We start from the raw sequence: 12033 nt of genomic DNA, 5'->3' as shown, positions 1-12033 counted from the left end.
AGAGAAATCCCAGGGAAATGAAAGAGAACAATGAGTGGGAATTGGGCTTTTCATGGATATATCATAGCAATGCAAACCTCCTGAAGAATCAGTGCTTGTCCAGGGACATCACTGGAGTTGCTCAGGGCATGGAATTTACCCCAAAGGGCAGGAATATCACTGACCAGAACTAAACTAAAATTAACAACTGGCAGGTTGAAACCAGTGCCCAAGAATTAATTCAATACTGACCCAACTCTAAAATTCTGCTTCCAAAGGCAGAGGTGCTCTGCTCCTCAGTGAAAGCTGCACAATATTTTTGGTACAGATTCCATGGATGAACTTGGCTGTGCTCACAGCTGTAGCAAGGAGGAAAAAAGAAAAAAAAATGTGGGTAAAAGTCTTCAGAAAATCTAGAAATTCCCTTACTGTTGCCCTTAATGGCAGTGTGTGGTATGTAAATAATCTACTTATGTAGGGTTTTTACATGAAATTAACTAAGAAGCAAAAAGAGTATAAAAAGAACTAGCTAAAGCCTAGACAAAGTAGGTGTGTACTTAAACAGAATACTTAAATATGGTGAACTGAGCTCTTTTTATTTGCCTTTTCCTCAGTGTGTGTTTATATCATGGGATTTTTGGAAGTAAGGAAGGTACCAAGGTACTGGGAACACAATTTTCACTGCTTTTCTCCCTCTCCTATTTTTAACCTATGTTTTGTTTAGATAAATGTTTTGCTAAAATTGGCTGAGGTTTTTAATTATTATTTTTACCACAACCTTGTTTATGCTGCAATTTTCATGATTTTGCCCTGAACTCCTTTGATTACTCATCATATTTTTACGACTCCCATTTGCAGCACTGTTCTCTTTTGATCCTCTGCTGTCTGCCCGTATGTTTAAAGTTTTCCAAACTAATTAAGACAATTAACTAAAAAAGACTAATTGCATTCATAAATGAGACATGGCATTTCTGATTAGCAGGTGGCTCCTTTCTGCTTTGGATACATAAAAGCAGATGGAAATGTGGCAGATTTAGTTATATTTAATGTGCCCACTTCCTTCCAGACTGCTCCTCTTTCCAGCTAATGACAATAAAACCTATAAAATCTTCACTCCTTTTCCTTTTTTTTGCCTTTTTTTTTTTTTTTTTTAGCCATTTCTCATTTGAAATCCTGGCCATTCTTGACTAAGAGTTTCCAAACTGTTTTTAACTAAATGATTTGTTATTTCCATTTGCAGGCTTTAGGGTTCCTGGAAGAACAAGAGGATCAGAAATACTCAAAAATAAGAAGTTTTCTCCTCAATTTGATCTGCAATCAATGATATAGATAACATAATCAATGATATAAATAATATAATCAAATAATTTGTAGTGGTATTTTTAAAGAAAAAAAAGCTTAAAAAGAGAGTTCTGGTTTTTTTTTTTGCTACATTTCCATATAAAAGCAGATATTTATCACTGCTGTTCCTATATCCAAGATATTTTTTATTATTTTCTCCAGTGCCCCAAAATCAATTTTCAAAATGCATCACTAATTCTCAACCAAATGAATTGAGTAGATAAAGAAGCAATGTCTTTGTTGCCCTGACAATCTATGACAATTTTAGCACTGCACAAGTGAAAAAAAACCCACTAAAAAAAGCCAGTACAACCATATGACAGTGGGGGAAATTACCAGTTATGGATGCCTGAGGAACATTAGTAACTTACAAATTTCATATCTAAAATAAATCCCCTGCCTTGAAGTTCAGGAAAACAATTCCACAGTTTAAGTCTGTCTGGAGAAAAGAAATTCACCATGAATCCAATGCTGATCACTCAAAATTTTATTGTATAGAATTCTTTTCTATACAATTTTATGAGAACAGCTCTGCAAAAGATTATCTGGGATTTATTTAAGCAAATTTTGTTTCTATTAGCCCAGGTGATCTATTTGACACTAACCTTTGGATGGTGCAGCACTTTTAAGTGGAGGGATTTCAGAGCAAGTGAGGGGAGCAGAAAAAATTTAAAATCTGACCATAGAGACTAAATTATGTTGAAGCACAAAACCTGAAGTTTTTCCCTACCGAATTCTGGTGCTTTGATTGCATCTGGCCACACAATTTTTATGCAAAAAATCTAAGAAAGCAGTGAAAATTTTGAGATATCTGGTGCCTGGCAGCTTCATTTTTGGTGTATCATTCCACCAAAAGCTGGTTAGAGGATAATCCAGACAGAATGGGACACAACATCTGGTGTTTAGAGCAATGTGGAGAAAATTAAAAAAAAAAGATCAACTGATAAACATGTCAGGGTGGTGATGGTCCAGATTTTCACCTGCATCCAAGAGTAAGAAGGATTCCCCTCCCTAAGTCTGGGTCCCTTTTATCTCAGCTCTCCTCCATTCAGACACACACTAAACAACAGGGCTGAAATGCAAAGATGTGCAGCTTTTCAGACAGCAGTAATAAGGATGTGTCCTAAGTCCCAACCACAAATTAAAAGGATGCCACAACATTCAAATCAGAAAAATGTCATACCAGGGGAGTTCCTGAATTCAGAGCTTTTAATATATCCAGTAAATTGTTGTGACTCACACTATGCTAGGATTCTAAAATAACTTCAGACTGCCTTGCCTTTAATTCTTATGCAAGATATCTGTCTTCAGCAAAAAGTTGAGATGCATAAGGACTTGAAGATTTCATGAGTGCAGCTCCATAAAAATACCAATTTGCTGTTCAATAAACAAAACCTGAAAGTTATGCTGGCCAATAAATCTGAGTAAGTGCTCTTAGTGCAGATGCAATTGAGCAGGAGCATCCTGCATCAGCTGTTCTGAGCCCTGCTGGAAGGAGCAGGGTGACTCAGGGAGTTGGTAATGGGATCCTGAGCCTTTCACCCCGGGTCAATAGTGATAATCTGAAACACACCAGGAGTCAATGCCATGGCAGCCCCCTCTGCTGCCTGCAGCCTAATCAGCCTCTGGCCTCCAGACAATTCCTGCACAAGAAGCACTGAAACCACAACAGAAAGCCCTGGCACTGATATCTGGCACCAGCAAAAGAGCTGGAAAGCCAAGAAATCCCCTGGGGAAATACTTACTGCTTTTAAAATAAGTAAGGGGAAGTGTTTCAGTAAAGAATTGGAGGGAAAATGGTTTGTAGCAACTTTTCATCTTTCTGTGGTGCTGGCAAATCTTGTGGGGTTGAAGCTACTTGAGATCACACAGAATATCAGACAATGCAAATTTTGTGTCCCATCAACACTGGGCAGAATTCACACCTGCACACATGGGTACACTCTGTGATGTCCCCTCTGTAACTGCACACAACCTTCAGCTGCTCTGACATAGCTCAAACCTGCAGAGAGGTGTGTGTCACCATCACAATGACAAACATTCAGACCTATTTTCAGATCTGTCTACAGCTTTTTTTTTGAGGGCTTCCAGGGATTTACTCCATGCTCTTATCTCTGTGTGTCATTGTGCAGCCTCAGCCTGTTACTCCACCATATCCACCTCCACTCCCAAGGCAACAAACTGAACTGCACAGTCTTTGCAGAGTGGAAATTCCAAACACTGAACACCACTGCTCATGCAGCAACAGACTTTCCACTATGGAGAGGCTAACAGTGAATAATTATCAAAAATAGGAAGGGAAAAAGGAAAAGGTCAGTCATTCTGTATGGATCTGAAGCATGTTTAACTTCACCATCACCAAGAATATCAGAGAAAAAGACATCAGGATTACTTTCATGTGGAACACATGGTACTGATGGGCAGCAGGTCTTTTCTGGAAAGAGGATCTGGATTAATTTATTCTGCTGTTGTTAAATTGCAAGAACAAGCACTGGGAGCCCTGTAAATCTTTAACTGTGAAGACACTGACAAATCTATAAACCTGAAAAATACTCCAGTGTCTCACTCATCATGCAAAATGTTTTAATCACAAGAGGAAATTTCCCACAATCACGTGGATGGACTTTTGTTATTACCCTTAACACTACTCTGAATGAGCCATTATGATTTCTTTAGATGTTATGTACCTTTTAAATTTATAAAAGTTCAGATATGTTAAGCAGAAATAATGAATGTTTAAGATAACTTATTTTCCTTTCATAAAACCTGCACTGTTTACCTTGATTACCAAATGACAAAGCTCAGCTAACAGAAATTAAGCATGTTGGTCCCCTCTAACCTCCACAGCATTTTTATTTTTGAGTGCTCTTTTAAAGCAAGTAGTAACCATTGTTGATATTTTTCTTCATGTCTATGGATGTTTTTTTCACTCCTCAGTTGTGACTCATTTCTTGTGAATTATTTGTATGAGTAAGACATATGGAAATGTTTTTGTTAAGTGGAGATTAAGCTTTGACTATCTTTTCTTCACCCACTCTTTGCATATAAAAATGTTCTTTTGGTGATGGAAAATAAAGTGCATTTCCTAATTTTCAATATTTTCTCCTAGTTTATGATAATACCTACAAAGACTGGCAGGTTCTGCACCTAGAAATAATTTTAATTAGAACAGTAAGAATATTAATTTTTCAGTTGACTAGTTGGATTTTTTGTAAATTCCCTTTAAAATGAAATTTAAAGAAGAGAAGGATATCATTCCAAAACAAAAAACATCTTAAAAAATTCTTAGGTGGTTTTCCTCTCCCCATTCCCACCATTCATTTTGGAGTGGGCAAAGACAAAAAGACACCAGGAAAAGAAAATACTTTGAAACTGGTGTGATGTCAGCCAGTGCCAGTCAGCTGAAAAGGCATTTGTCTTTCCCAAATCTCTGGAGATTTTTGGTGCAGGCAGATTTACGAGGTCACCAGCAAGATTTTGGCACCTGTTTTCCCACCAGTATTTTAATGAGAGCAGAGCATCCAAATCCTCTTTGGACAGCTTTCAAAACAGCAGCTCCAGCTTGGGGGACACCAAGGTGGCCAATTCCAGCACTCAGGGCCATGAGGAGCTCTCCAGGGTGGGGCAAGCAGAGGGGGAGAGGCACTTGGGAATTAAGAATGGGAATTAGGAATACCCATGCTGGCAGGAAGCTCTTGGTAAGAAAACAAACTTACACACATCCCCTCCAAAACCTCCTCCCAGCCCTGAATCATGTTTTTACCCTCTGGAAATGCACCCCTCTTCCCATGGCATTTCCTTAGGTCATCCCTCTAACCCCACCCCTCTCTCCCCCTGTACTTTAAGTTTCAATAGGTACAAACCAAGGAAAAGGATGCCCTGCTACATAATGCGTTCCCTTTTCTGAATTTGTCTATTTTGTTGGATTTTTGCTGTTGCACATGCACCTTAAACTTTTTAAAGTGCCTTTTCCTGTAGCTGTCATGCACATGACTGCATATTTTAGGTAGCCGAGATCATACCTAACTGGTTTTTAAAATTTGACTTCCATCTGGCCAAGAGGTGAGCTGAGTTTCTCCCACCAGGACTGCTGCTTCCACAGCCTGCGACAACATGGGGAAAGGAAAAGAGGCAGAAAAGAGGAAACCAGACAGGGATCTGGCTCTCTCCCACAACCAATTCATCCTTGCTGAGCTGAGGAGCATCATTCCCAGAGACCAGCACGAATACACTTTTCACATGCATTTGCATAAACCAAATTATCAGCTGCTTGTTGGGTTGTTGGGGTTTTTTTAAGCAGTCCCTTTTGCTATTCATCATCCCCATGAAGATAATTCATGGCATTTTTTGTCCAGCTTTTTCAGCTTGTGGAGCAGAGCTGGCTGAACTCCTCGCAGAGGAGTTCAATGCAGGTAAGGGTTAGGAATGGTGAGCTGTAATTTACTGACAGACAGAGGGCATGGGGTGGTTTTCAAAGCATGAATTAGAGTTCTCTGGTGAAATGAGGGTGCTTTGAGGTGATTAAATTATTAAAAAATGTGCACCTGGGCTGCATAAAGACCTGACACCCTGTCCCTGGAGCCTGGCTGATAATAGGAGTGACGCACGTCATCATTTCTGCATCATCTGAAAGTTTAATACGTGTCATTGTGAGCTGCTTTTCTTCTCTGAAATTGCAAACACAGCAAAATTGCAGGCTTGGTGCCACTGATGAGTCATTGTTGGCCTGCTGGGTCTCTGTTACAATGGCCATACACAAAGAGAAGCATGACACCCCAGTTTACCATCATTATCTGTTTCCTTTGCAGTTGTTTCCACAGCTGAGCAGCTCAGACACAGCCTGGGTCAAGTAGCAGGGGGAGGAGGAGTTGAAATGGTAGCTTTTAAGGGAGATGAGTTAGGTATGATCTCAGCCATCTAAAATACACAGCTATTTGCATGGCAGCTGCAGGAAAAGGCCCTTACAAATGTATAAGGTACATCTGCAACAGCAAAAAATCCAACATCAATAGAAAAATGCAGACAAATGAACACTTTCAGTGGCAGGGCAGCATTTTCCTCTATATGTACCTCTTGAAATTTAGAATACAATATAGAAGAGAATTTAGCCTATATTGGTAAAATGGCAGCTAAAGTTACCTTAGTATCCACTGAAAAAAGTCAGCAGTTCAGTTCTTTCAGCACTTCATTGCCAATGATTTCTTCTTTAATCTTGTTTTCATCACAGCTCCAGAAGTCTGGAACATAAATGTAGACACATTATTCTTTTCAGACCCTCCAAATCTGAATTTAAAAACCCCAAATCTTCTAATCTGAAGGTTAACAGCACTTAAGCAAATAAAACATATTCTTTCTTTAGTATTAAAGTGGGGGGAGCTGAAGAGAAACATACCTGCATACTAGATCAAACAGTAATATTCTTAATTTTTAACATTAAAAACCAGAAATATCTGGGGGGAAAACAGCCCAGGAAAAGATAATCTGCAGTGTATAATATATACTTGCATGAAAAGGTCACACTTGATGGGCACTATCACCTTGGAGGGAATGGACTCCTTGAATCAGGCTCATAGTCCCTCTTTTAATCTTGAAAAAACACATTCCTCTGAATCCAAGCCCTGTGGTATCCATCACACAGCATCCCTGGGACTCACAGCAAGGCCTGCATTGGGTTCATTGGTTATTCAGCCCCTACACCTGCCCAAGGGAGTGTTTCTCACGAGTTGTTGGGCATTGGAACATCACCTGGATAGATTTGGCATCTCTACTGCAAAGAGGAGATATCAGTAAAATGCATAATAGCAGATAACAAATAACAAATTTTGATCTTATTTTGTCTGATAAGGGGCAGCCACTGTCCCTGATGTCACAAAAGAAAAGGGAAAACAGGCTCAGAGTTTGTTCTCAATTTTGCTGATGTAACAGTCAACCCTCTTTTGTTAAAAGCAGAAATTTTCCTCTCTAATGTATGAAACCTTCAAGGTGGGGGATTTATTTTAACATAACTTCATCCTAATTGGAAAAGGAATCCAACTTATGGTAAAGCCCCCCTGGTACTGAGGCTTACCATAGTTTCTTCTCCAAATAAAACTGAAAGCCATTATTTTCTCCATGAGATGAAGTAAAAAAAAGGAAAACTGAGAACCTGTACAAGTTAAATTTAAGGTACAACCAATAGCAGCTCTTATGCTGTAAACACTCATCATTTATTTTTTCAGTGATTGATACAAAGGGAGAAGTCCAGTTTAAAGCAATCAGGTGGAAAATCCCATGGAAATCCCTGGACAAGTGCTCTGACTAGAGAGAAAATAATTGTATATTGCATTATTTTTCTTCAGCCCACAGAACCAACTGAGAGACGATGTGCTGGTTTTGGAGTCTGGCTTTTTTGTTTTTCTGAACTAGACAGATATGGATATTAAATCAATGTTTATGAAAAAGAGACAGTTCAAATTTAAAATTATTTCAGACAGAGGACACTTCCATGATCTGGAATAAGACACTGAGGCCTGGCAATATATGGCTGTGGCATATAAAAAGAGAAAAAGCCTTACTGTCTCTCAGTAAACAAACATTTTCACTCATCCCTAGCAGTGACAGCAGTCTGGACAAAATCACTGCACTCCAGCTGGTGCTTTAGCAACCCTTTTTTTTTTTCATTTTCTACCAGATTATGAGAAATAATCAGACAAAATAAGACAAAGGAGCTAAGTGTTGAAAGTAGGCTGGTCCTGGGAGCAAATCATGAACTGGACACAAAGACCATTGAGCCATAAATGAACATAGAAGGACACAACTGCTTATTTATTAAACAATGCTCTTACTTTCAGTCCACAGTATCTTAAAACTGCCTCATTGGGACCATTACCAGAGCAAATTACTGCTCAACATGAATAAATGTGGAGAAGTCTGGGTCTAAGCTTTTAAGTGGTTTGGGTTTTGGTGGGGTTTTTTTACCGTTTTAATGCGTTTTAAATTGTTTTTATTGTTATGCACAGCTACATCATAGGGGCAATTCTCTACAGATGAGGCTGAGCTGAGCTCTCTGCTGAAAGGTCAAGGCTTGCAAGTGTTACTAATTAGGGACACAGGCACAGAGTGAGTTATGTTTCCTTAGATAAGGAAAAGGAAAGAGAAGCTAGCTGTTGTTTTACATTACATGAAATCATTTTCTGCTTCTCCACGGCTAGAGTTTAAAAATATCATGTAACAGATGTCCTGGTTCTGAAGCTGCCCTACCCCATAGGTGCAGAATCACAAAAAAAATAAAAGAAAGGCAGGTGTACACTAGGCTATCTCAAACTTCAGAAGGAAGCTTATCCATCACAAAGGTTTTGTCAGTCTCCCAAGACGAGGGGCTAATGTGGGATTTCTCTATCAGAATGCAGCTCAATGAATCAAATGTCAGCCTGGAGGAGGAGGTGATGAGAATGCACCGTGCCCAGGGAAAGCAGGAGGTGATACACAAAAGCTGAAAAGTCTATTTTGCGAGGTCAGAGAGGTGACAGCTGAGATCACTGAATCAGAATGATCTCTTCAGGCTGCAATTCTCATCAGGATGAGGGATGCTCTCTTTGAAGAGAAAAAAATGTTACAACTATTACATGGTACAGCTGGTACTCAAGTGTAACTGGAAATGAGAACAAAAGTTCATTGCTGCTGGTGCCAGCTTTCCTTACAATATCAGAAATGCCTGTGAGTATTTGGAATTTGGGAACTAATGGCCTCTGATGGCCATCCACAGTCTAGTTAGACAAAGGGTAATGCCTGCTACCCAACTTCTTGCATTTGCTATGGGCTCACACTTTTCACTTTGTACCACTTTCAAGTATGTCAGCTGCTAACAAAGTAAAACAAAGCGTATTAAAAAGGCAATCTTAAAAAAACCCCTACAACTTATTAAAGAATGAAAGTTAATTTTTTCCTTCCAAATCACAAGTTAAGCCAGCCAGCAGGTTGAGATTCACCTCCAAGACAAACACCCACACCTGAGATCCTGTTATTGAGGTGATGGACACTATGATAATTTACAGAAGTGAACGCAGAGGTTGCACTCCTGACAGCTTTAGATTGCTTTCGTCTAAATTAATAACAACTCTGAATAAAAGCCATCGAGTCCAGCTGTACAGTCTCACAGTTAACTTTTCCATTAGTGTCACTGGCCTCCCAGGGGTCTCTTCTTGTACTTCATAAGTTCATGGACAAGACACAACAACCCTGCATGCATCAGCTGGCCTCAGAGAGCATCTCTCTCCCTCTCCTCCTCTGCTATCCATCAAAACTCTTCCCTGTGATTACACCACATGCCAGGAACACAGTCATACCTTGAAATGCTAAATGAAAGGCCTACCAGCTAATCTGGCAGTGCTCATTCATGCAGGCTGGGTGTGAAGCAGGGGCACTGCAGCTGATCAGGCCGTCGCACCCGCGCGCGCGAGAGGCACAAGAGCCTCTTGCGCACGGATCCCTCCCGCTTCCCACTCAGCTTTTCCTTTTTCCTGCTCAGCAGGCAGGGAGTCTGTGAGAAACAGGGGGTGGGAGTGATGAAGGCACACACAGAATGTGTGAAATAATAAACCTCTCACCTCCACTCCAGGCACAGCTCCTGTCCTGAGGCTTTGGATGTGGCGCCGAGCTCTGGCTCAAGGATTCTTCCCCAACCTGGGATGGGGTCGCTGGGCTGCCTGGGGAACACAGGACAAGCTGGAATTAAAATCACCTCTGAGAGCATCTCTTGCTGCCTGGGGAGCACAGGTCAGACTGGAATTAAAATCACCTCTGAGGACATGTCTTTATTCTCACAGATTGATTTCTTTTGTAACCGTGACTCGAAAGATCCAATAATCAACAAGAGCTGCTGTCAAATGGGTGTTTCCTGAATATATTAAATTCTACAGTTGCATTTGGGGCTTTTAAGGGACCTTCAGGAAGGTCTCTGGGAAAAAAATGCTTTTCCACTGGGCCTGAAATTCAGGACAAACTGAATTTGGCTGCTCCCAATCAGTTCTGCTGAGGGACACAAATGACCCTTCCCAATGCTGCCTGCTGATGTGGTCAGCAGCTCCTCTGTGGCATTTGCTGTTAGCTACACCATGTGATGGGTTTATGATGTGGACAGACAAGGCCTAAAGAGTGAACCAGGCCCATAGAAACTCATTCCCAGTGTGACCTATGGCAGGATTAAAGTGAGGTCTCCAGAGGTGGAAGGGGAGTGCATCCATCACCTGCTCCTTGGAAGCACCCCCTGAGCCACAGAGCTCACATCCAACACAATTAATTGCCAAATCAGCCTCTGGACACAAGATAATGAAATACTATTTATTGATTTGCATTCTCATTGAAAGGGAGGAAAAGAAGTCAATCAAGCTGGTTTGGTGGGGAAATTTCAAAGCATTAGTCTCATTTATAGATAATACATTGAGGTTTTATTGACACTATAAATAAAATCTTGCAGCCCATAAATATTAGGCTTTCTCCTCTCTACAAAAGAAAATGAATTTCAGCACAACAAAGCATGTCTTGCAGATGCTGAAATGATCCTCCCTGCACACTTATTCCAGATTTCACAGTGCCTGTTCATTTTCTATTGTGGCACTTGCAAGAGGCCTAAACTAAAATGAAATAAAAGACAATATCAATTTAAAATTAAATGCACCCCATGTTAACACAGAGTCAAAATACCTGTCTGCACTGAAGGAGGCCTTTCAGGCAGAAAAATCCTCAGAGGAAAAGCTTTGGTGAGTTGCCTAACTACAGGTTAAAATAACTCTAAAACAAATATTGGAAATATACCAAAAATCAGCATTATTAAAATTCTGGTTATTAAAATTTCTTTATGAAAAAATAACTTCAGAAATAAAGCAAAAAAAATCCTATTATAAAACAGCTTCAAGGTTTCTTCTCTAGTATAAATATAACTGGTTTTCAATACAATTATGCAAACAGATCTTGGCTTTTATGGAAAATTCATCAGTAGCAGGACAATGCCAGAAAGAGGCACACTCTCAGCACCAAACTCACAAACCTTTTGCCACGCTCCTCATCCTGTTTGGAGGAATCCACAAAGACTGCAAAAGCTTATGGAAAATTTTCCCCTGTGTCCAAATGGGTCTAAGAAAAAAAACATTAAATATTTTTTTCTTTTTTTGCTAAAATTTGCAATGCTTTCATCAGGCACAATTCTGCTTGATGCATTTTACATTCACTGATTCTGCAGAAGGTGTACAAATACCCTGAAGTCTAGAGACACCCTCAACTCTCTGACTTCAATGCAAATTAAGCCTGGTTTTGAATGGGTACTGCATAAAATAGGTTATCATTGCGAATATTTGGAATTTGAAACTCACTTCCCATTTTTGTCCCACAGAATTAACATAACATTTATTGCTCCAGTGAATATTCCCTTTATAGTCCTTAGAATATTCATGGAAATTAAATGGAAGAGAGGTACAATCAGCCTCATTGAAAATTCAAATGAATGTTTTCTATTTTTGGCAACACTCCTCACACATCATTAAAAACCAAAACAGTTATTCTGTGTGAAATGCAAATATAAATAAACAAACAAAAAAATGCCCTGGGACTCCCTTTCCCTGCCATTGAAACTGTCCCCTCCTGCCACCTTCCTCATTCCCTGGGGACACAGGAGTCACATCCTGTTAGGATTTGCTGCTCCCAAGAGATTTGGTTGATGTGGACCTGCAGCTTCCAGGA

The 12033-nt window shown here is 39.9% G+C and overlaps 1 long non-coding RNA gene across 1 annotated transcript; it reads right to left on the bottom strand.

The window, feature by feature from the left end:
• Positions 1 to 226: 226 nt before the first annotated feature.
• Positions 227 to 9993, bottom strand: LOC127060199 (uncharacterized). The gene is made up of 3 exons (XR_007778920.1): positions 9906 to 9993; positions 6460 to 6557; positions 227 to 338 (listed from the first exon to the last, which is right to left on the bottom strand). It is a non-coding gene; the product is annotated as an uncharacterized LOC127060199 (long non-coding RNA).
• Positions 9994 to 12033: the final 2040 nt, after the last annotated feature.

Source organism: Serinus canaria, chromosome 1, assembly GCF_022539315.1.
Source record: "Serinus canaria isolate serCan28SL12 chromosome 1, serCan2020, whole genome shotgun sequence".
NCBI classification, from domain to species: Eukaryota; Metazoa; Chordata; class Aves; order Passeriformes; family Fringillidae; genus Serinus; species Serinus canaria.
Note: the sequence above shows the minus strand (reverse complement) of the source record. Positions and strands in the feature narration are given on the sequence as shown.